The following is a 23,240-nucleotide window of genomic DNA, read 5'->3' on the forward strand; positions in this document are numbered from 1 at the left end:
AGCCCTTGATGGCAGAGAGCAAACTCTCCCCTGCCTTCATCCGAAGGCAGCCTTCTCACAGCAGGAGCTACGAGGCTTCTTTTCTTTCACCTGCCCATATTAGACTTTGCCCTCAACAGGAGGGCTCCCATTTAGGAGATACAGTGCCAGGTCACAGACAACTTGAGAGAAACCTGGCATCCGTGACAGAAAGCACAGAGGGAGGACGGTGAAGGATCTCAGTGTTATTTTAAGACTTGGCAGAAATAGCCCTAGGGAAAGTGAATACAGCTGCTTCCCTCGTATTTGTCACTGTTAGTCCTCCTTCACTTGCTCTCGATGCTGAGCCTAAAACAATAGGGGAAAGAGCTCGTGGCCCTTTGGGAATGTTGGCTGTTTCCAATCCTTACAATTAGAGAACAGCACTAATTGAAACAATGCTGTCCCAGCCCAAGGGGTCACCTTGGTGTTTGGGATGGAAATTTCAAAGCCACTTGTTGGGCATGGACTTTTCTTTTTAGTTCTGTTTTGTTTTGTTTTTCTCTCCGCAAGCCCATCTGCATTGCTTTGGTGGCATGCAAAATGGGAGCTTTAAGTTCTCTGGCTTTAGTAATGCATTTCCTGAATTGCAATCCCTCTTTGCAAAAGCTATTATTTTTGGTTGGCGTTGTGTTTTCATTTGTCTGTTTTCAGACAACTCAACAACTGCTTCAGAACGTAATGAATTTGGGCTGTGCATTCCACAAAACAGCATCCAAAAAGTCCTCAAGAGAAGCATGTGGACATCTATTACAGCCGTACAGCAAAATTCCAGTTTCTCATGTACTTTCTTAATGGCAGAGACTGAGGCTAAGGAAAGGAATAATGTCAGAGGCTTGTGCATGTTGGCCTCTTTGGGAACCGAGTACCCTGTTAGTAGCCTACTGGCCAGTTCTTGTGCCCTCATCTAAAATTGGGGTAGGGTGGTAATGTCTAGTCAACAAGTTATGTGTGCACACAGATGATTATTCTTAGGATAATAGATAAAAAGCTGTATTTGGAGGAAAAGGGACGTTCCCATTCCCAAGGTAATGCGGGAAGGATGGGGAACAGATGCTGCCCACGCTGTTGGAGTTACTGCTGGGTAGTGTGGGGATGAAAAGCCAAGAGAGAAGTTGAGAAAGGGTGAGGCAGCATCCCACCTCTTCTCAAGGGATCCTCACTCTGAATGGCATTGCTTTGAAGTGACTCTGCCCCCGAGGAGGGTGTCTGGCATTGCGGGGTGTCCCAGCTGAGTGTCTGGCTTTTCTCCCTTAAGGACACGTTGGCTGGGATACTGAAGTGACTCAGTGTTTGGATGTCTGGACAGCGTTTCAGGCAGGGGATTTGTTGTGTTGTTCTTGACAGAGATGGTTTTGGATAGCCCTGTTGTCCAACTGCCTGGCTAAGGCCGAGATGTAGGTAATCCTTGGTTCATTCAGGTAAGGAGGTGAAGGAAGCACTTTGAGGAGACGGTTATAATTGCATTCTTGATTTGAGATGCCGTTTCCCTTTTCTTCTTCCAAAAGAAAGATGATTTTTTGGAAGGGATTTGAGTGCTCATCCTTGAAATCTCTCTTCCCTTCATTTCCCCATCTGGATGCAGTTAGGCTTTACATCCTCTTCCCGTGACTCAGCTTGCTTCTGTGGCCCTAACCCCTGGTGCTCTGCTCCAGGGCTCCCTTGGAAGCACCATCCCTTATAGAGTGTGTCTTCCTAGCTGCTGGAATTGGGCTTGGCAAACTGGGTCTCACCAACTTCAGCAGCTGTCCCTTCTTCAAGGTACCTGTCAAGGTTTAACTCAAAGCCTTGAAAGTGGTTTGGAATCCAAGTTATCTGCAGAACTGACTCTGCTGCCATGGCAGCTGAGATAATCTGGAAAGTTTAGCTGGAGAGAGGAAAAAAAAAAAATGAAGAAAAACTTTTTTGGTCCTAATTAGAAACACTGGGGAAAAATAATTGAGAAATATATGTTACAGACTTAACCAGCTCTGCTTGTGGCCTGTCTAGGAGCCAGGGAGATAGCCTGTCAAAAGGCCGTTGGGTCTCAAATTCATTTGTAGTGACCGGCCTGAGTTGTGGGTGGGTAAGAGGCAGGGTGGGTGGGTGGCTCTGTGGGAGAGGAAACCAGGGCACGTAAGTCAAAAGGAGTTTGCCACGGTTGTAAGGTGGGTTAGTGGCAGAAGTGGGGGTTGAACTGATTTGTCTGGAGCCCTTTCTTGGTGGGAGGTGGAATATCTCTCAGCTCTAAGGGTGTAATAAAGCAGACAGTGATGCCTCAGCCCTGGCACTGGTGGCAGAGGCTGAGGCTTTGCAGCCAGCTGAGGAGGAGCTGCTGAGCGTGCCTTAACACCACTCTAGTACAAGCTCAGAGAAGATTGCCAGAACCCTGGCAAAAGGGAATTGAGTGGATGTTTGTGGGAATTAGACACCCGTCTCCCCTTTGTGCCTTTGAAAAATCTCCATCCTGGATTCCTTTTCTCCCCCTGAAGGGGAAAGCTTTGTGCTCAGCTGTCCCATTATAACTGCAGCAGACAAGGAGATCTAGTTAATTTAAGTGCCTCTTACTTCAGCTGAAACATGTTTGGAATCGGAATACCATTCCTGCTCACTGAGCAGAGTCCTGGAAGCCATAGGCTCTTGTGTGAGAGATCCAATTAAAATACAAAAAAAAGAGAGTTGAGGTGAGTAAAGCTCTCCCCACAAACGCTGGGAGGGATTTCCTGCACGAGGCCAACCTTGACCTTGAGCATTCCCGAGTCCTTTCCTTTGGATGCTGACACAGTGTTCATAAATCATTTGAAGCATGAAGTGATCTTTTTATTTAATAAAAAAAAAAAAAGTAATTGGATTGACATAAATTAAAGCTGAGTTAACCTGTCTGGAATAATTGGATTGGTAATAATGGACAGCAGTGTGGATTGAAGTAGGTCACAGTTTAACCTGGAGGCCTGGAGAGGCTATTTTTTTTTTCACACCCCCTCCCCTTTTTTTTTTTTTTTTCCTTTCTTTCCCCTCTGAGAGCACGAAGAAATGTGGAGGGAGGGAGGGAGAAGATGGCCAGTGTGTGCCATGTGCACAGGGCTGCTGATGACTGGGGAATCGCTTTAGGGTAACTCCAATTGCAAACTTGGATATTCCTGGGAATAAAGTTCCCGGGTTCATTGCTGGGAAGCGACGGACAACTGTGACAAACTGTATAGCACATGGCTACAGTGACAAATCATTTCACAGGGGTTAATCCTACATCCTCTCTGGACTGTCCTTACATACCACTGATGAGATAAAGGCTGGAGGAGCTGCTTTTGAATCGGGGCTTTCTGGTGGCAATGCGATGTGTGAACACTGGGCTTTGGGGTTGCTCTCTTCTTTCATTAGTGTATATGTAAATGCCTCCCAGATATTCTATGTATTTAAGTTTGATTGGACTCTTCTTACATCCTTGGGTAATAACAATGATAAATTATCTAGTGTTGAATAAAATCGGGAGTCTTAATCTCAAAGTAGCTTAAAGCTAGTTTGCATTTGCTCCTGACTTGAGACCTTCAGCGCTCTTTAACTGCTGGTTAGAAATAATGATTACTGCTGAAATGCGTCCAAAAGGAGTCAGTCCTCCAACCCCTTGAAAAATACCCCTGTCTTTGGAAGTAATTTTTGGATATTGCTCCAAAGTAGTTGCATGGTCCTCTCCTAAGGACTTGCTTGGAAGCTTTGCTGTGTTTGACACCATATCCTTCACTCCACTGAAACCCAAATCCATCAAGGCACAGATGTTATGCTAAGCACATGAGAAATCTCATCCCCATTGGGGTAAAAACATTTCCAAAGGACCCACTTCTTCTCTGTCTCCTTGGTAAAGGTCACCTATAGGTTTCCCTCAGAGTGGCAAGAGTCCAAGAGTACCACTCAGGCAGCTGAAAAATGAGCTGTGAAGAAACCCTCTCGAGATGAAACCCTCCTCTGATCCTGAAGCAAGCAGGATATTGGGAATATGTGCTAAGGAAAGGTTCATGGCCCTGCAGTGTGCCCTGGGAAGGGCTGGGGCTGGAGAAGCGGGCATGCTGCAAGCGGTGCCGGAGGTGTGGTCGTATGGAGCTGAGCAGGGATGAGGAGGCGGTGCAGAGGCCAGCCCTCCTCCTCACTTCTCACCGCGACCATTCAGGTCTTATTTGCTTTACTCTATAGAAAGGCGATGATGGCTATGTGGTTGTAATGGTTGCTTTGTTAGGTGAAGTTAACTCGACTGTCTTCTGTTCTTGTAGCCAAATCCTGCTGCCTTTTCAAAATTGCGTAAGTAGTTCTGATTGGCATATTAAAAACACTTGCTGCGAGCGGCTTATTTGGAACAGTGGTCTGTATAAGACGCGTTCTCAATCATGCTGTATTACCTGCTTGGCAGGGAAAAGAGGTTTTGAAGAATTACACCGCCGATCCAGAGGTTTCTATCTGATCTCTGTGGGCCGGACCCTGACGCCGCTGGGTTCAATGATTAAATTCCCTGCGTTTTTGGTGGGACGTTTGGTACAAGCAACGCTTTGCTGTGAGCTGGTATGTGCATCCGTGGCAAGGAGCAGCCGGGGCGGGCGCTGCCTGCCCGTGCGGTGCCAGGGGCTGGGGCTGGTCTCACGGTCCCTGCTGCACCCTGTGCCGGGGGCAGCTCCCAAGGGAAGGATCCAGTCCCAAAGGGGCCTGGTGTGGATGAAAGACCGTTCCCTGCCGGGGCAAGGGAGGACGGAGGGACAGGGAATGCTTCTGAGTCACCGTCTGCTCAGGGGTAGTCCAGCTAGATGCTTTTCTTTGCCTAGAGCCTATAATAAAGTCACAGCGTGGACTTAAATAATTAGGAGATGTCTGGCTTTGGAGCAGAGAGTCATTTCTTTCTCTGCTGACCTTGGCTGATTAGCAAATATTTGGTATCGTTTGTGCAATCCTATCAAAGCAGCCCAGAGGTATTCATCTGCCTAAAAGCCTCTGGGGGATCTCTTTTCCCCCGTGGGGGCACAGCCCATCCTTGCTCTTCAAAGCAGGTTTTTTGATTAGCTGACTGGAGATACATGTTTAAGATCTTGTGTTTTCTGATGCCTTTTTTTTTTTTTTTTCTTTCTCACCACCCCCTTTTAAAGAAGGGAGAAACTTAACATCACACTAGTCCCTTTGTGGCAGTTCAGAAGTTAAATTTACCAGGACCATTATCTTTAACAGCTGCTGCTGTCTGACAGATTGAGTTTATAGTCGGTCTTATAGGCACTAAAAACACTTTTATCCTTGTGGGTCCAATTTCAGAGCTATTCAATTTATTATCTCTAAGAGCTTAACAGCTGTTCTCCCCACTCCCTCGTACCCCCCTGCCCCTCCCTCCCTCTTGCTCCCCAAAGCTCCAACCTAAGGGTCACCCCTTAATTCTGGAGGTAGAAGCAGCGATGTGCGTGTGCTTTCCCAGGTGGAGCTTTACTGTAGGCAGGCAGCCTTCACTGATGCAGTCCCCTGCTCCTACAATTTTTCCTGTTGAGCAGCAGCATTGTGCTGATCTTGGCTTGTCTTGGCCACGGCGATGATCAGAAGAGGTGTTCCTTTCTCTGTACCTCGGCAGAGAGGAAAGGAGCTGCCCGCGGGGATTGCAGAGAGGTGAAGAGGCAGCATTGCTCTGACTGGACCACTTGCAGCTTTATTGCTGGGCGGAGAATTGAAAGAATGGTGGAGTAAACTGGAAGTCACATATTAAGATATGTTTCCCCCATGAATCTGTTTTGTTTTGTTTTTTAAATAGCTCTGAAATGCACATCTAGTAACAGATAGTTGCCAGTTTGCAATCTGCTCTGCCATTTTTGACTGCTTCCAGGTCCTGTGTTTCTACCCCGTAGCACTCTGGTTCCCCGGCCGATGTGCTCCGCTCTGTCCGCAGCCTCCGAGTGGAAGTCCAGCGTTTCGTCTCTGGGCTACGCCGGTCTCCCTTCCTTCTGGTGGCACTTTTTCCCCACGCTGAGCAATGACGCTCTTTCTCCTAGTAGTTAGTAAGACCGGTGGCTTTTTCTACAAAGGCAGGTTCCACCGCACGTCTCCCACCTCTGCTTTGTATATGAGCTGACCCGTCTGCGTGTACAGCTCTTGCCTTCCTGCAGTGTTGATTAACCTCCTAGTCCGTGCCTCGGTTCCCTCTCAAGTGGGGATGATAAGGCTTTGTCTCTACGACTGGTGAGGCCACCATGTGCCATTGCACCATGTAGTTAGCTGTGTTAATGGGGCCGATGGACCAACAGGGAGCTTGTTCTTGCTGCAATTACCTCCTCCGCAGCAATGGCACACATTTTTCCCTGCTAACTTTCCCATCTGCCCCATCCCCTCATTTTACTCACAGCTCTGCAAAAGCATTGATTTATTGTATGAGTAGACACTGTGATGATGAGATATATTGTGAAAAACCGCGGAGAATTAGCAGCGAGAATTCTAAGATGGATTTCACTTATTTCCCTGTAATGGTGGTACATGATCTGTTACACCTTGGCTTGGGCTAAGTTTCCCTGGAGTTAATGGGAGGCTTCCTGTTGACACATGTAGTCTTTGGATCACACTTGTGGAGTTTTGGCAGTCGTCAAGCGATAGCACAATCTCAGCTAGCCTTGTGGCACAAAGGAGACTATTCAGACCTGTCACCGACTGCCTGTTTCATTCTTTTCATCTTCTCCTCGGTTCCATTCAAGTTCTTATGCTGCTCTTGTTCCAGTGGTGCCTGAGTGCCCTCCAATGGTGCTAATGCTCCCACAAAGAGATAATAATGATACCCACCTGCTTCAGAGGGTCCCTTTCTGCTCTGCTTCATTTCCCTTCCACCTCGCAGACAGTCTGATTATACCCCGTGGCTATTCCTACTCTCTTGTCAGCTTCAAAAAGGAAGAAAGAAGTCATTAGAAACCAACGAAAATGTTAATTGTGTCATAAATCTCTGAACAGAGCAGCATTTCGGTAGTTTATTCTGATTTGGGTGTGTGGCACTGCAGCTGAATCTGCTTTTCTTTTTCCTCTAAGCCACTGAAACGCTCCGAAAAGACGAAGGGAGACAGCCCGGTTTGCCAAAGCTATATGCAACATCATACAGGGGTACAGAGTTTCAGCATTTAAGCCTTAGACCTAATTTAAAAGCAATACTTAAGCAAGAACTGAATATATTCTGTAAAGAAAAAAATGGTTTTCCTTTTTATTAGGCTGAAATAGGTGTTTGCGTGCTTTTTTTGGGGTGTATGTTTCAAGAATGGCTTAACAAGCATCTGGGTCCGAGTGTACATCCAGCATAGTAACCTCCCTTTAGAAGTGTTGGGCTGACACATCTTGGGGAAGGGCATCGGTAACGAGCGTGGCTACGTGGCCATGGGAATTACTGATTGTGCCAAAGAAACTGCAGAATTGTATTTGGAAAAAAAAAAATAAAAAGAAAAGTCTGCAACTGTAGCAAGGAGCACCGGATGTGGAAGAAAGGCCAGAGCAGAGGAGTGCTGCCAGCTCCAAAGCTACCAGAGCAGGTCATGGAAACGAGCTGGTAATCTTGGAGAGACTTTAATCAATGGTGTGAGAGGTGTAAACTGGGGAATATATAAGGGAAATTATTGAAGTGATTTCAAATGGATAAAATGGGGAAATACAGTCTACACAAGTTCATGGTGTGTTGTTGGCTCTTGACAATGTGATTATGGAAGTAGAGGATGCTTTTCCTTCAGGCCAGTGTCCGCCTGGAGCTCCCACCCATGCCAAGACTCTCCTCTGCTCTGCCCCAGCAGGAGCTCGGGTTCGGCTGGAGCGGGAGCCCCACACCCAGCCTGAGCTGCACTAACCGAATGTGATTAATTACCTGCCGATCTCTAACGTCAGCACCAACTTGGCATGGCTGGGAGGGGTCTCAGGAGCGGCTTGTACCCTCGCAGGCGGGTGGCAGAGGAGGACAGGGGCTGCGCGGTCTGTGGAGGGGCACGTCCACTGCTTCACCATATCCATCAGGGAGAGCCCGATGAGTTCAAGTCCCGTGTCGTCTTCTGCCCTCCGTGAAGTCAGCTGTTCTCCACCGTGTGTGCGGGTCTGTGGATGTGCGTCGGTCGGTCCTCTCTGCTCTTCTCCCTGGGTCAGTCCAGTCTCAGACTAGCCAGCCGCTGGTAGAGGGGAGGAGGGAAGAGGAGGGTTAATCCAATCCTTTTATCTTGCCCTTTGTCTAATTAAAACCACAACAAATGGCACAGTTTAGGTTTAAATGTAATTGTGTTTAATGAAACATTAAGGGCAATTAAAGAAGTTACCGTGGCAGCCTCTCTATACCCTCCAGGGTTATAATGGTCTGATGAAGTGCTCTTATTGGCTCTCTTGGCAGGGGGCTGTTAATTGCATTAGAAACTGATAGTGGCTTTCTTTTAATACTGAAAGTTTCTCTGGTTATCCATCTCGACGCACTGACGTGCCATCAGTCGCTGGGACCAGCACATGGGCGCGCTGGCTCCCACGGGGGCGCTGGGAGGCTGCCGAGGTGGCCCCTCTCCTTGGCAGAGCCCCTGAGCTTTGGTCCGGGCAGCCACTGGGGATGGGGGCACCCAGTGAAGCCCTGAGGCTTGAATGCCCCTCCTCGCCTGATCGTTATTATCCTGCTTTATGATTAATGAGAGGCAATGCCTTACATTTTTTTTTCCCTGGGAAAGGTCGTCTTGATATAGTTAAGTTAGTTTGAGAGTTGTCAGCAAGAGGGACACTTATTGTGTAAACCTAGATGATTCATGCTTGTAAATATTGTATATTTACTATCAATCTCAGACTTTTAAAAGAAAATCAGCACCTAGAGGTCATTGCTGGAGGTCTCGCACACAAAAAAAGAAAAAAAAAATGGCACCTTGCTCTTTAAAATGCAGCCTGAATTTGAAGCTGGTTCCTTTACATTTTTGGACCTTGACTCATGCCTGACTCATGCTGTTTTTAAAAGTACAGATGGGAGTTGGCAAGAGCGAGATAAACTGAGGCACGGAGGGAGGACAAGGGCAGCCCAGCTGAGGCAGACAAGGTCAGGCTCTCCCCCGCCGCCGTCCCCAAAGGTAGCACAGAGGGAACCAGGAGCCAGGAACAGGATGCCCGGCTCTAATCACTTTCCTGCATCTTGAAGAGATAAGCCCTGCCAGAGCAGCAAAATAAATACTGTTTTTAAAAACTGGTGGTTTAAGCAGACAGCAAGTAGTCCCCTTGCAGAAGCAGCTTGAAGTGGGGCAGACTGGGCTTTTTCTTCGTCTCTGTTGCCTCTCTAGGTAGAAACCATGGCTTGGAGCAAGGTTAAGTGCTGCCTCCTGAACATGGTGCAGGCTTGACAGCGGCTTTGTGGCAGCAAGGCTGCCTTCACATCCCTGACAGGATGACTGCTCTGTAAATCTTAGTAAAAGATGTCACAGCAACACGTGTCCCCCAGGGACTGGGAGGGGAAGGGAATGATATATGAGCGAAACCTGTCTCTAGAGTCCTGCCATCTATTTCTCAAGTCTTAAGAAAATGCTGCCACTGTGCTGCCTCCATTTATCTCAAGTAAATACGGAGACAAACTTATAAAATAAGAGGCCTTTAATTTTATTTTTTTTTTTTTTCTGGCAGAGGTTATTTTTAACACCAAAGACTTTTTCTTTCCTCCTCAGCACATTCTCCAGTTGCTTTCAGAAATAAATAACTTAATGCACCTCCTTCTCTCCGCCTGCTTCCTGCCCCCATCAGCAAGTGCTTCCTGAGGCCGTGGGGAGAGCTACCCATTTATCGCAGCCTCCAAAAGCCCCTCGCGATGCTCCGGCCTCGCCGCAGCCATGAGGGATAACAGATAGACTCTTATCTCCACCTTGCAGCCAAGGAGCCAAAGCCTGTGGAGATCTGGGACTTATTCACACTCATTCAGGAAACTTGTGGTTGAACAGGAGCTAAATCCAGTTCACTCTTTTGGGGGGGTAGGGAATTGTGAATTTGATGTAATAACTGTATTTTTGGGTTGTTGCTTCCCTTACCAGCCGCTGTGGGCTGATGTTCTCTGAAGGTTTGTTTTACTGGGCTGTGTTTGTATGGCTGTCTGTACCTCAGGTGGCTTTTGGTGGTGCATAGGTGCTACACAGCTCTTGGGGAGCTGCGTGTGCCGTGGTGATGAACTCTCAGGGGCACTGACGCCAGTGGTTACTGAGCTCATCATCCACTTGTCCTGGTCCCTAGTGATGGGATGCGATGGAAGGACCATGGCATCCTTTCTCTTTCCCAGTGTTGAGACGGGCAAGGAAGTATATAAGGGGCTGTCAATGTTTTCTGTGAAAAAGGATTTTCCCCCCAAACCAAAAGTATTCTGAAACTGTTTCTACATGAGACTTCTGTTATTTGTTTTCCAGACTTTGTGGCAGCTAGGTGCCCAGACTCGATATGACCTGTGCCTGCTTGTCCTTGGCAGCAAGAAACCAAGGAAAATAAAAGTGTTAACCTGAGCTTTCCCTCCTGTGGCCCTTAGGGTGCTGTTTGATAGGTCTGCCCAGGCCGTGAAGAGGTGTTTTGAATAGCAGTATGAGGATTGTTTTGCCTCTGTCTCCCCCATCCCTTCCTGCTTGAAGAGATCTGTGGCAGCAGGAAACTCTCTCTAAGGAGAACTGATCTTGCCCTTTGCTTCACAGGGATTAGGGGCCTCTCCTTGATCTGGGATGACCTCCCTTGCTCCAAGAGAAGCTGCAGGGACTGCTATGTTTTCCTGGGATTATTCTTTTTCTTCCCCCTTTTTTGGAGCTAGAAGGCTGTTCCACAAATCCCGCACACTTTGGCTGTGCTCTGAGATTCCCTCAGTCCACCTTTCCTAGCTTCTCCTTGGACCATTGCTCTCCTCATGATACTGGCCTGTAGAACAGCGGGCACGTGAAAAAGGGATGGGGAGGACAAAAGAGATGACCCCCCACGTTGTGTACACTGAGCCCCATCATCACAACCACCCCTGTCTCCGGTAACGCACCATTTCTTCCATGTGCTGCTGCTGTGGGAACAGGGACAGTGCATTCACACTGCTTAAGTAAAACATAATGATTTAAGTTTTATTTAATTTAAACAATAAAATGGCCATTAAACAAGTTATGCATTGACCACCTTACCATGCCCTCTAGCACTAATCCTGATTAAGTGTCTTTATTACTTGGCTCAGTTGGCCTTTTTTAAATGACAACGAAACACTTGATAGCACGAGTGCAAACTCCTTCCCTCTTGGCAATTATCTCCCTTCCTACTGAGTTTTGCAGGAGGAAGGAGAGAGAGGGGGAAGGAGAAGGGAGAGCGGGTTGGCCAGGGGAGAAATCCAGTGGCACCTGATCCGTTTATCACATAGATATGCCATAGTGGAGGCTTAATGGAGATTTAAATAATTCAGAGCACTCAGCCCCGCTAAAGCTGTATAATGAGCCTTCTGCACTGTGAGCCACCGCTCGGCTGAGCGTACGAGCAGGGAGGTCGTGTGGTTTTTTCATGCATAATTAAAGGGATAAAAGGGGATTTAGAGCAACAGTGTTACAATGAAGCATGCGGACAGAGGCTTCGCTTGTATTTAACTTGGAAATGCCAAACTGGTTTTGACTTGCAGAATAAGCTTCCCTCTTTCCTCTTTTTTTTTTTTACATTCTTTTTTTTTCCTTCCCCTGTTCCTTGCTGACCTGTCCCTGCTCCCCTGTCCCACGAGCATGGGGTTGGCTCTGAGCATTCACAGTTATTCTTGTTTCACACCGGGATGGCAGCTCTCAGCCCTGTGGCTATTCCAGGTCTTCGCTGGAACAAGCAGGCATGACCTGAGAAGCCTTTTCCAGTGTGTTTCATGTCCACTTTGTTTCTGCCAAAGGAAATGGCTCCACATAAAGAGAATGAAAAGGAAGGTGGGAAGAATACAGGGGATCACTTTAAATTTTATGATTTACCATTTTCTACTGTGTTGTTTATGAAACGTGGGGCAAAATATTCTGCCTGGATGGCGGGGTCAGAGATAACTTGTTCATTCCTGTTTTTTCCTCCTTCTGTTTTGTTTTTTTTTTTTTTGTCTTGCGCCTTTCTGCCCCTCTGCCCCGCTCTTTGCCAGGAGCCACCAACCCCCACAGCCCCCCGGGCCCGAGGGAGGAGGCTGCTGCAGGGAGGCGCGCTGGCTGCCCCCAATGTGCCATGGGGACTTGGGGACCTGCCTGCTGCACGGCCGGGCCAGGGACAGGGTTTCTCACGCCGCCCTTCAGCAATTTGCTGTGTCCGATCAGCCCCTCAGCCCGTGCTGTTGACAGAAGGAGAAAATGGCTTTGCATTATCCTTCTCCCAGGAAATGGAAGAGCATATTGTTGTGCCGAAAGTTATTCTCAGCCCCATCTCAAAAAATGAGCGGGTCTAGGGGGGTGGTGGTGATGTTAATTAACGCGTTTTTCATTACCCCCTCATCACAGGCTTAACCTGCTGTGGGAGAGCCTTCTCAAAGCAAATAGGTTACTGCGTAACTGGCGTTACTGCGGCCAGTTCTGCCTCTCCCTGTTAAACCGCCTGTTTCATCACAGCTCTTCCCAGCATGAGTTAATTCCCCCCGTGGCCCTGTGAAGTGGAGGCAAACTGAACAGAGCTTCGGTGGCCTTGGAGGTTCCTGAGAGGGTGGGGAAGGGCAAGCATTTGTAAGGGATAAACCCACCTGCAGCAGGACTTGCGCCAAAACCCATGCTGTGCCATGGCTGTGGGCTGCCACGCACCCCCAGTCCTCTTGCAGTCCAAATCGGGCTGGCATCCCTCCCTTCGCTGCCACAGCCATGTGAGAAACTGGGGATTACCGACGAGTAGGGAAGAGTTACCAAAGCGGGGAATATGCCAATGCAAATCTGAAATATATCCACTGTCGTGTTTCTAGTAGAAGCAGAGATGCGTTAATGCCGCTGTACAAAGAGGTTGCCCCAGGTGAGCAGGGGAGGTGAGCATGCAAGAAGTCACTGGGTTTTTAGTTATGAGTGGAGGCTAAAGAGACTGGGACTTTCAGCCTAGCAAAGCAAAGGTTGAGGGGGGTTGCTGCTGCTCCTGGAACACATGGAGAAGGATAAAAAATGGGGGAAAACCATTGTTGCGGGCTAAGATGAAGACAAAACATGGAGTGGTGAGGGTGTCTGGTGAGAGTGGTTTTAAGATGATATGTGATAACTTGGAGAAAGGGATTATATCATGTTTCTGCCTGCAGCGTACACAGACCTCTAAATCGGGAGGTCCTTTCTGGCCTTTAATCCTTGATAACCCCTTTGCCCAGGGCTGCAGGAAGGTGCTGTAGGAGCTCATGGCTCTCCTGCCCTCACCGCCTTCTCCAGGTAGAGCTTCAGAGCTGTGTGTCAGTGTGATGTACAGCTGGGAGCACAAGCTACCACCAGGTTCCTGCCACCCTTCATCCCTAGAATTGAATTCATTATTTTTCTTTAGATAAACAAACCAAGAAGGAATCTGTGGCTACCATATTGACCGTAATGGCATGTGTCCGTCAGTAGTTGGTCGCTGGGTGGGAAGCGGGGGGCGGTGAGACATCCTGCGCGGTCACTGTAATGGAATCATCCGTCTTGTCTCCCTCAATGCGCACTCTCCATTTAGGAATTTCGAAAACGCTTCTGTCAAATATCACTCCCTGCACAATCCTGTTAGCAGGGCTGATGAATGGAGTCTCAAATTAAGACCGATCCCTCTGATAACCACAGTGCTGTAGGAGAGTCATCTGCTCAGTCAGAGCTATTTATTATATTTGATTAGCTGGGATGGCAATCTTCACAACCCACTGTAAATTCTATTAGGGGCACTCTGAGGCCCAGAAATGCAAATTAGACCTCCCAAAAGACACACACATACATAGAGCCTCTCTTAGCAAATGGGTAATTTCCCCACGTTCGTTTCAATGTTGTTTCAAGAGAGATGTTGCTGCCTCCCGTTTCGCCAGGAGGGGAGGGAGAGAACGAGGGGAACGCTACTGGGAGGCAAGGCAGCCCCGCGTCCTCTCTTTGCTCTTCGTCGTGAGGCCCTGCGTGGCAGCAGCTCCAGCAGGTATGGTTTGTGAGCGCTGGGCTCTACTTCCTACCTCCCGTGAGGTTGTATCCTACAGGCATTCCCATCCAAATGGGTGCTCAGGAGCAGAAGTCCCATATAACGCTAGAGAAACCTTGGGGGAGGCTTGCCTATGGTGAAGCTCTAAAGATAGGCAGGCTCTTCACTCTGTTTTTTTTTTTTTTTTTCTTTTCTTCTCTTTTATAATGTGATTCAGACAGGCCCCTGACACCTCCAGCTGGCTACGTGAAATTAAGTCAGGCTGGAAGTTCAGGGCTGGCTTCTCCCTCTGGTGCAGCGATGGCGAAAGGAGCAGCATAATTCCAGCAGTAGCCGTGTGAATGGGCTGCTGTACGGCTCCATTAATAATTCCTGATCAGGTGCTCTGAGACCTGCGCATAAAAGGCACATTTTAATCACGCTGTTCTTCTGGAGGATGTTGGTACGGGGAACTGAGGTACCTTTGACTCCAGTGGAGTTAGCATCAGCTGCGTGCTTTCAGGGGAGGCAGAGGGCTGTCCCGTAGGCTCCTCAGTGAATAGTGCATCCAGAAGTTTCATTGATTTGCAGGGATTAATTCTCCCAAGAAATGAAGAGGTTTATTAAGGGCAAACAAAGCAAAGATTATTTGAGAGCTAGCAAGCGGCACTGTTGGTGGTTGGCTTTCTTCTCTTGGTCATATTTTATTTTAAGAATAATTTTCATAATGGCTCATTAATTTCTGCGTTATGTAGTCATTTACTATTACATTCTATCTGATAGCACGCTATTCATTGATCTGTGGGTTAGGTTCATCACAACCAATTATTCTGTGATTCATAGGTTTTTAATAAACCCATTTTAAGGGGTTAATAAACCTCTTAAAGAATAACATTGGCATAAAATCTGAGCTATATCTTTTTCCCACCTTTAGTTCTTGTACCTGTTCGGTAAGATTCTTACAACATCTGTGTTCCTTTGATGTGCTTCCCATTGTATGTGTTTTTTTATTGAGGCAAGCTGCTGCAATAGTGCATGGCTAAAAGAAAACCCTTATAGCGCTGGAGGTACGTGGCAATGTATTTGAATCTTCTTAAGCTGTTAAAAAAAAAAAATTCCCAACACGTTGAATGAAAATCTTATCTGGGCGTGATAAGGATCCCTTGGTCCCTGTAATATAATGTAGTTTGTTTCTTCCAGCCTCACAAATGCTTTTGTTATCTTTGCTTTGATTTTTTTTCTCCCCTCTGTATCGCTTTGATTTCCGCCCCCCCTTCCCTTTTCTCTTTCATCATTGTTGCTTGTAAATCCTTCCCTTGGTAGAGATTAGAGTAGGAATGAGTGATAGATGCTGTCAGTAACAGGAGCTAATTTTACCCCTGATAATGGCTCTGTGGTTTATACAGACTTCGCTCTGCTGGTGCAGCCACGTACCCCGGGGCCCATCCTGCTTGCGCGCAGCTCGGCGCTGCACCGTGCTCGGCGGTGGGGATTTTAGCTGCCGGGGAGCGTGCACCCTGTGCTGGAAAAATTTTATCCTGGGAAGAGTCTGTGCAAAAGCTTCTCACCAGTGAAGAATTCCCTCCCAGCGCACAACTAAAGCGAGAGCGATGTTGGGGTTTTCCGTGAAGAGCCTTTTGCCTTCTGCAGCAGCGCGGGGGAGTGAGCGGGCTGGATGGGGTTCAGGTCCCGTTTCTGGTGGGAGGATTCCCCTGGCACCCAGGCAGCGATGCTGCCGTCAGCCCAGCAGGGAGGACTTCTGGGTAGCGCAGGCACGTACCGTGGCGATGGCGCTGAAAGGCTAATTCAGTAGCACCACCAAGCAGTGCTCCGGGGGGTATTTTACACCGCTGTGACCTCCTTTGGGAGCTATGACCCGTACATTGCTAGTGTGGTACGATGCCAGGACTCGCTGTGAGCCACTGTTTGTACACACCGAGGATTAGCAGTGCTTGGGCTCTGCTGTCCCAGCCTCGGCTGCCCACCAGTGGCCCACTCTTCTATGGGTGAACTCCTCCTTTACTTCTTTGTGCTCATCTTATGCTGCCGAAAGGGAGGAGGATGCCAGGGCACGGATGGTACAAGATGCCCATGTGCAAGGAGGGACCACAGCTAGCAAGGAAGAGGGCTGTCGTGGTCCCCAGTTTTGCTCTGAATTGCACAGTGGGGGAAGCACTGCTGCAGGAGCTCACCAAATGCCCTCCACCTGCTCCTCTCTGGTCGTGCCCTGCCTGGAGGATGTGCTGGATTTGGCCTCGCTCTTTCCCCGCATTAAGTCAATGCTCGACAGTCCATTTTTCCTGCGCTCTCACAAGGGGCTGAGTTCTGGGAGGGGATTTGCACAGTAGACAAAAGATGGCTAAAAGGACGTTGGAAGTCTGAAGAAGTCCTGAAAGGCAGCTGTCACCGCCGGAGTCCAGCGCAGATGGTGGTGCTCTGCTCATTTGAAATTGCAGCTGCAATTTCCACGAGGGATATTCGCTCCTCTGGCCTATGCTGCTGAGCTTAATTACTGCAGGTCATGTTCCAGCCCCAAAACAGTTGCAGTGATCTTGGTTAAGTGCTTGTCCTTGCATAAGGACCGAGGGAAATATCCTCTGCTACTTATTTTCTTGGTTACTGTTGTTTGAGTGAAATATCTTCTGCTATCTATTTTCTTGGTTACTGTTGTTTACTGTGTGTAGGTTTTTTTCAGGTTGTCTTATGTGTGGTCTTGTGGGGGGGTGTGTGGAACACCTGATACTCTCCCTCACCATCTTTCCTTTATTTGGTGTGACATGGTCACATCAAGCCTCCGCATTCATGTTCCACAGTGCAGAAGGGAGAAACAACTATTTTAAAGCCTCTATTTGCAGTTCACAACATGTTTTTTGGTCATTGTTAGTCCTTCTAGTACTTTATACACTGTCATTTAGTTCCCTTTGGCAACCATTTTCCCTCCATTTGTCTTCCTTACATATGAAATTGCCTTGAGTTAGCCTTAGTACACTGCTTGTTTCACTTCTGTCCTTATTAATATCTTTAAATGTACCCCCTCCACCCACCTTTAATTCAAGCAATAATTCAGGGACGCCCTGGAGTATATGTCTCCTATAGAGTAGGGTGTGTTGCCTTTCTCATTTTGCTTCTACCTTGCTGCCTTTGCATCTTCAAATGCTCTTTTCTGTCTCCCTAAGTATGCGATATTTTCCCCTGCACCAGTGCTGCCAGCTCACGTCTCAGCTCCTCTTACAGGTGGTATTTTAACACCCGTAGCGGTGATCGAGTGGATCCAGTAAGGCAGCGTGCTCTGGTGCTGTCCCCTCATCGCTACTGACGAAGCAGAGCCAGGGCATCCCTTTATCTTGAAGCATTTCAGGTGTGGCAAGGTTTATTCTGCACGAAACTGCTGTTAGTTAGTGAGGAAGGATAATTGTAAAAAGATGCAGCACAGCTGTTCCGGCCCTCCTTTCATTATGGGCTGGGAGCAGCTGACTTCCTCGGATGGCTGGTGATTTTCTCAATTACGGCCAGAGAGAAACAGAGGGTGGACAAAGAGCAGATGCCATCTGTGAGGCCCGCTCTTCTGCTGCTCGCAGTCTGTGGTAAGGAGAGCTCCGGCGATGAAATAGTTCATGCCTCTTGGAAGTGTTCGGGTGCTAATTCAATGTGGCTTTGCTGCCTTCTGACGAGGTATTGGTGATCTGTGTAATTACAGGCTAGTTGCTCATTAATAACTACTTCAGTCATTTCTCCCTCCCGCCTTCCCCACCAATTTCTTTTATTCTGCAACTTAGAGTGGTATTACTCTGTCGTTAAGTATTTATTTTGTCTAAGGGAAATATATACAAAGGTATGCAGGTTGGTTACGGGAGCTGAATGCTTTTAATGGGGTGGTCACTGGGACAGTCACAGTTGCCCCTGGAGTGTGGAGTCAAACGGAAATCACAGCTATGTGAGAGGAGCCCACGGGTGTTTTCCACGCTACTGGTGTTATCAATCACCTCCCTCAGCAGTCTCCTCACCCCTGTGGAGCACCGCCAAAGGCAAGTGGTTTTGTGCGCCATTCGGTCTTGACTGTGGTTACTTTGGACCCAAACCTGTAGTAAGAGAAACGTAATTTTTTGGCCTCTTTGGTTACGCAGGCTCTTTCCTCCTGCGTAACGTTCTGTCCTTTCTCTCCTTTCTTTCTTATTTTTGTGATGTTTCTTTGCATTTTCAATCGTATCCTCACAGTGAGCTAAAAAGAAAATCAAGAATCTGCCAAAGCATTCATCATGTCTTTTCTTTTTAAAATAGCATTAGAATTCAGGCCTGTTTCAGGGTCTGTGCGCTGAAAATTATGCAACCCAGAGCTGGGAAATTGAAAAGTCCTGTGAACACTGGTTTGAATTTTTAACCAAATCCCTGTCAGCTGCATTTCTTCCTTTTATATGTTTTCCTTCTATTAATATTCTAGAGAATGAGTTTACAAGAAACAATGAATTTTAAACAAAGCGTGGAGAACTTTTCCAGAGAATGAATTTCAAGTCATAAATGTGAATATTCTCACTGGGTTCTGAGAGAAACTGCCCTTTGCAGAACAGAGACGTGACATCGATTCTTACATCCCAAATCAACCAGAACATCCTGTATTTTGACTATGTCCAGCAAACAGCTTAGGAGAAGACAGGCATCTTCTTCCCTTGTTTTGCACCAGTAAAAACAAAAAAGAATTGGGGACAGAACTAATTTAATGGCTTATTGGGAAGACATTTTCACCTAACTCAATTTTTGTCATGAAAAAGCCTCTCTTAATATCCTGACGGTTTCTGGAAGGGCTTTCTGTTAAAGAGGAAATGATAGCCTGTCTTTCTCAAGGAACATCTGGCTTGTATTTGTGAGTTCCTGGGTGACTTACAAAACTAAAAGCACGTTGTTTTCAGAGGTGCTCTGCACCTGCGGCTCCTTCTGGAGCTGGTGTGAATCAGGCTGGTGGCACGGACTTGAAGGATCTCCCTTCCTTGCTCGCTTTCTCGTTGTCTCCTGACAAGCTCGAGGGCGTGTGGTTAGATTTTTCTACTTGGTTTTCATTTCCTTTCTGCAGAGGAACAGTTTGTGGGTTCTACATCCTGTCTCTTCACCGCAGGTTTGTAACGGATCGGTGTGGGGAGCCAGCAGCCCCAAAGGCAGGTCTGAAAGAGCCTGAAGCTGCTGCGGTGGTCCCGGCACAGGGGTGTTTGAGCCATCACTCAGGCTTCCTTAATTTCCAAAGATCTCTGAAGATAATTATATCTTCCCCTAAGGCAGAAAGCGTGTGAAAGGATCAAGGGTACAGCTCAGAGGTGACACTTGTTAGGGAAGAAGAGCTGCTAAAAGCCATCTCCTTCAGCAGGAGGGTTGCGGTCACCTGCTGGGAGGCAGGGCAGCGGGGCACCCTTCCCCGAGGCTCCGTGCCCTCTGCCTGAACTGGAGATAAAAATAAGACGCCTTTTGCAGGACCGTGACCTTCACAAGTACAAACTCACGTAGACGCAGCCCATGGGATCCAGGGTGAAAGGGTGACGAGGAGAAGCGATTACGTCCTGACACAAAGGCAAGCTGGGAGCAGGCAGAGGTGGAATTGCTCAGTCCCAGTATCCCAATGCGTGTGTTCACACTGGGACTTGCAGGCCACTGGAGCATCCTTTAGGGACTACTCGTGCCATGGGGCTTTCAGGTGCCTCTCCTGAGGTTGCATGGTGGTAGACTTTCACAATTCATCTCTCCCATGGAAGAGGCTGTGGGTGAACAGTCTGGATCCTTCCCCAGAGCCCTCTAAAGGTATCTGGGCTGGAGGAGACGCGGGTTTTACCTTCTCTCCCCATTGCTTTCCCGGGCTGCTATTAACTTCTTAAAAACAGGCACCGCTGCTAAGGAGTGAGGGGAAAGTTGTGTGGGACGAGACCTTTCCTCTGCTGGAGGAATGAGTTACCGTGAATCTGCGTGAAACCAAATCTTTCTGGCTCGTGTGGGTGGATGTGGGCAACCCCCACCTCCTTTCTGCAGCAACCCCAGCCTGCTGCCCGCCGAACCTGCCGGGGCCAAAAGCTGCCACAGCCTAAAGGCCACGCTCAGAGTTTCCCTTTCAAAATGTCATTGGCTTCTGTGATAGGTTTTGGTCTGAAAGCGGCACATTCCTTTCCTTACTGGAAATGAGAGGCTTGCAGCTTTTTTTCCGCCCTGCGAGCGGAGGCAACCTGCGCTAATGGGATGCAGGTCCCACGCTGTGGCTCGGCTGCCGCTCGATTCGATTTGCTGGGAGTCGCGCTGCTTTGAAGGCAGCCGTTGCGCTGTTGTGTCAGAAGGTAATTAAATAGACCCCAATTCTTTTAATTACTGCTCGCTCCTTGGTACATGCTTGCATACAAGGGTGAAGTGAAGGGTATGGAAATAATCGCTGACAGATCACAGCTGGAAATGTGTGGCACCTTGGATAAACATTGAGGCAAAGGCGCTGCGTGCAACCCGGGCGGCTCGGCTTTACAATTACTGTGAAATCTGTCTAAAGAGATTGGGGCACGGAATTGGAAAACACGGCAGGCTCTCTTCTCCAGGGAGCGGGATGTAACACGGGGCTGGGTGATTGCGATCAGAGGCGTACCTAATACACAGAATGGGTTTTGTCATTGTTGGCAGGAAACTTCAGGCAGAGGCGAGGTGAAATAAGCAGATTAGTGCGATGCCGCTCGCTAGACGGGGGCAGCACGGTGAAGAAATGCTGAGACCTTGCAGCTTATGAGTGATACAGGTCACCGTAACATCCCCTGTCGTTGTTGTGCTGACAGGACTCTGGTGCTAAGGAGGTGGATGAGCCCCGGTCTGGGTGTCACGGTGCTTTTCTCTGCCTGGAGACCATAGCTGGAATGAGACAGAAGTGACACCAGGTCCTCCCATGTGCTGTCCTTTATGCCAAGTGATATCAGCTGATATGAGCATCTTTCTTTTGCACCTGCGCAGCTGTTGCTCACATAAGGTGAAAAAGTCGCTGCCTGTGAAGTTGTTGGAGATTTTCCTCCTAAAAGCCGGGGAGAAGGGGCTTCTTTGGCAGCCCTGCACCTGGAGTGGTGTTCAAAGCTGTTGGACCAGACAGACGTGAGTTGAGTTTTGTGGGCAAGGTGCCAATGCTCCTGAAACGTCTTGCTGAAGATGACACGGTGCATTGCTGCTTGTTCCCTCGCGGTTATGCCGGGGTCTTTAGAAAATCATCAGCTGCTGGTAACGAAGAACATTTCTATTGCAGAGCTCGTGAAGATGAGGCAGGCTGGTGCCAGAGCCATACCTAGAATTAATGTTTCAAATGTATGACCAAGAGCATCTTTGTGAGGAGTAAAGCTTGTTTGTCTGGGAGCCACTGCTGCTTTATTACCTTTCCCTTTATCTGCCATTCCGCTTCTAAAAGGTCCCCTAATGCCTCGTGGGGTTAATAAACCAGAAGTGAAGGCAGGAGACTTCATTTTGAGTCCTGTGCGATTTATGGGCTGGGGAAGTTGCTGAGTGCCAAGCACCTGGAAGGCAGCACAGCAAACGATGCCAGCAAAGGCTGCGTGCAGCTTGTCTGCTCTGCCGTGCTCGGTGGCCACAGAGGAGTCTGAAGACACGTCTGCTGTGGTTAGAGAAGTAACTAGATAGGAAAGATGGGAGACCTCTTTCTCCCCGCTTACCTGTTCGGTATAAAGGGTCAGACCCTGATAGAACTCCCTCTAATCTGTTGGCCTCTGTGGTGAAGTGGTTTCCTCTGGAAGATGAAAAAGCCTGTTTTGAGCTCTGGAGCTCATGGGGTTAAAAGAGGACAATATCTGAGAGCCAATGGTGCCTGAAGGGTCAAGTGAGGGCAGTTTCAGCTCCTGAGCCTGCTGACCAGCCATGAACGCACAGCTTAGTTGGCCGAGGCTGGGGGCAGGAATCTGATCTCGGACTCTCACCTCTGGGCTGGTACCAAAGTACCTGCCTTGGATGGGTGGTACCAGCTCGACTACCCATGGGCAGAGCTGCTAGCGCTTACGCAGCGTGCTGGCAAACGCAGGGCGCTCCTCCGTGGGATGCTGGTCCCCTCCCCGCAGTGTTTCATGGGAGATGCTTTCCTTCCCTGTGCTGCAGTCGCGTTGCCTTTTCTTTTATTCTTCTGGGATTGGTATTACTCATGTCCTCAGAATCCACTTCCAGGCAAAGCATATGGGGGACTTTTGCAGGAAATCGTTCAATTTTTTTACCTTGTTTTTTATTGTGTTGATTGTATTCTCTCCGGTTTTGTTTGCTTGCGGCAGCTGAAATATAGTGCCTGAGCCTAAGAGAAAGATATCAAAGAGTCGTCGAACTCCCGTGGGAAGTCAGTTTGATATTACGCCTTGGAATCCTGCTAATCTTAATGATTTTGCTGTGTTTAATCTGAGCTGATCAAATCAGGGCTTCTGCAGATCGCTGATGCTGTGTGCTTAGCAGGCGCTTCCTTCACAAATTACCCCTGCTTTTTGAACCTGCACCCACACCCACCCCGGTTCATGGTCCTGCCTAATTTTTATGGGTGTTATTTACCACTGCATAATACTACATGCTCAAGTCCTGAGCTGATTTTAAATCAATGCAATTCCACTGCCATCTGTGGAACTACATCAATTTACACCTGCTGGTGATCTCAGCCAATGTTTATAGATCTTCTTAGGTTCCATCTAAAACTGATTTTTTTTAGAAGCTGACTTGGTAGCTAAAGAAGCAGCAATGATCTTTAACAACTCTATTACGCTGTTCAATATAGCATTTTTATTGATCAGTGTCCTTAATGTGGCAGAAGGATGGCTCAAATTTTTCATTACTGCTATGTACCCAGCCTTGCTAACCGAGCACTTGGGTGTGTGGCAAGCGCTCTTGCTTACCAGAACCTGTTGTTATGCTGTAGGCTGGTCTTCTGCGCACGGCAATTGTAGATTGAAAGTAGAGTTTTCCAGTTGTGACTGCATTTGTTAGAGTAGCACAGAGGTAAAAGCAGCCATGGTAACTCCCTTGCCACTGCTGTTTCACTGCAGACGGGGGTGAAGAGTGAATTAGGATGGAGAGGGAAAAGTTTGCAATAACGTCCCCTTGCCTTACCAGTGGAAGGGAGAAGTGTTTGGGATAAGTAAGGAAAATAAGAGTTGGTCATTTTGGGCTGCCATTGCAGAGCTGATGACTCTTGAGTGGAAGGATTGTTTATCCTGTCTGGGTCTCCGTCTACCCACTAGCTAAATGAG

Source organism: Larus michahellis, chromosome 13 (assembly GCF_964199755.1).
Source record: "Larus michahellis chromosome 13, bLarMic1.1, whole genome shotgun sequence".
Taxonomy (NCBI): domain Eukaryota; kingdom Metazoa; phylum Chordata; class Aves; order Charadriiformes; family Laridae; genus Larus; species Larus michahellis.